Below are 2,819 nucleotides of genomic sequence, written 5' to 3'. Positions count from 1 at the left end.
TACGTGGAAACCCCACGTGGTCTTTACGACGAAAACTTAATTCTTCTTTACGAGGAAAATATAACCTCGCTAATTAACGAGGAAATGGCGACGAATCTTCTCTTACGACAATCATATAACGACGAAACGCCTTTCATCGCCATTTCCTCGTAAGCCTTCTTTTCCGAGGAAATAACGACGATTTTGGCCGTCGTTAAATTTGTGTTTTCTTGTAGTGTAAATCCATTACAACAAGGAAAAAATATTTTGTTCTTCATCAGAAAACCATTCAAAGACAATGATGTAACCGAAATGGATGAAGTCCCTAAGGGCATGATTATTGGAGGTTCTTGCTTTTGGGTCCTTAATACACATATATTTGTATGTATATATTGCGTATATAACATATACATACAAATATATGTGTATTAAGGATCCAAAAGCAAGGATCCCCAGTAATCATGCCCTAAGTAAAATTGTAAAGTTAACCCTTGTCCCTTAAAATAATTGACCACGATTTGTAATTGTCGAAGATTGATTCAACTAAAAGAAACGAATTATCTATCGTTAAGAGTGATTACACAGTTAATTTATGTGTAGACTGATCCGAATAGAATATATGGAGTGAATTTAGGAGACAAAGGTACTATGTAGACCGCACTTCTAGGTGTTACATAATGATTATACAGTAGTATATAATAGGATCGTTGATCATATAATGATTTAGTCTAGTTATTTAACAAAAAAATAAAAGAGATTGAAAATAGGAAAAGTAGGTAAATTGGGTGCTTTGGTCGTTGGACGACAGCCGAAGCATCGTGACCAGTCCATCATGTTCCCTTGCTTTGCATTTTTTTCTCTGCATGGCAAATATATATATATATCCCTCTCGTAGATGTGATTGATTCTCACGCTACCTCGAACCGCGTGACTCTTAGTCTCTCCATCTCCCTATACGTTGAGGTTTGGACCTTCGGTTCACTTTCCAAGGTTTCTTTTCTAAGTTTGTACCTACCACGCAAAAACATTCCTCACATACTTCGATAGATTTTATACAGTTATAGATAGCCTAGTAAAACTACAAACGAACAAACATAAACTAATTTGCAGATTTGAAACATTCGTTCAATGGGCTGTGTAGAATAGACCAATCTGAGCTGTCACAAAGAAAACTAATTTGGTAAAAGCCATTTTAGATGTACGTAAAATAGACAAATAATTCAATGACATTGATTTTAGATTTTATGTAAAATACACATATCGTTCAATGGCTTTGGTAAAGCGATTTGATGATGTAAAATAGACAAACTTCGATTTAGATGTAAAATAGACAAATAGTTCAATGGCATTGATTTTAAATTTTACTAGGTGGATGCCCGCGATTTCGCGGGTTTGAAATTTTTGTAGCAATATATTTATTATAATTTTTCAAATTAAAATATATTTTTATAATTATGTGTTTTTGTTAAATATTTTTCTAAGAATGATTGTTTTTTAAAAAAGGATAAATATGACTATTTTAAATACTTTTTGATATTTTGTATTGATAATTGTACTAAAATTAGTTATATATAATATTCATGATTCAATTTTTAATAAAATTACTTAAGTTTTGAAGGTATATAATACTGAAACTTTTGAAATATTTTATACTCCCTCTGTTTCATATTAAGTATCATTTTGGGTCTGTGCACACGGATTAATGAAACAATTAATTTTGTACATTTCCTATATAAAAACACAATTACCAATACACCTAACCATATTTCAACCAATAAAAAAATAAATTACTGAATAAAACTAATAAATATTGCATTAAAAATCAAAAACGACACTTATTTTGTAACGGAAAAAATTTTCTACAATGACACTTATTCAGAAACGGAGGGAGTATAGTTTAGAAATACTTGATTCCTAAAAATTATTTTATGAAGCATTATATATATTATATAAATCACATATTTAATTACCATAAGTTATTTTGTGCAATACATTTAGGTCGTTTGGATAATGATAAAATTGGTTCTAGAACTTATTTTCTTAATCATAAAATATAAAAAAATTGAAAATCATTAACAAATCAAATTTAAACAATTAATTACCATAAATCATTATTTGTAATATTATGTAAATTATTTGGCAAGTGATATTAATTGGTTATAGACTCACCTTTCTTTTTAGAACTAAATAAAATAAATAAAAATTAAAAAATCATCGGCCAATCAAATTATAACAATTTTGTAAGAGTTCACCTATGATCGACACGTAAGCAAAAGTCACTAAAGTGACTTATCAATTAATATATAATATGATATAAAATACACATACAGTTCAATGGCTTTGATTTTGCAATCTTAGGATCACAATAGAATATCTATTACGTACCACCATTTTTACCAACTCAATTTTTTCAATCGCTATATATTTATGTGCTATCAAGTATACATGTATCTATCTATATATATAAAGTTGGTTTTTTCCCTTCTTATGACATGTGGAATGGGGGTTTGTTGACATGTGTCCTCACATATTTTTTTGTATTTTAATTCCTTTTTCTTTTAGATTATTGTAATTTGTTCCATCAATTTATAATTATGTACTATCTAATCCTTCTCACACTTATTAGTCCCTAAAATTCAAGAAATAAATAAAATAATAAAAATATATTTTAAATATTTAATTTATTTACAATTAAAAATAGCATAAATTTTCACCATTTTATTATTTTTACTAATTTTTATTATTTCATTTACAAATTATATATTTATTTCACTATTAATATCATAAGATAATCAAACTAAGAATAAGAAACTAGAGCACCAACGCAAATAACCAAGAAA

This window comes from Brassica oleracea, chromosome C3 (assembly GCF_000695525.1).
Source record: "Brassica oleracea var. oleracea cultivar TO1000 chromosome C3, BOL, whole genome shotgun sequence".
NCBI classification, from domain to species: Eukaryota; Viridiplantae; Streptophyta; class Magnoliopsida; order Brassicales; family Brassicaceae; genus Brassica; species Brassica oleracea.
Note: the sequence above shows the minus strand (reverse complement) of the source record.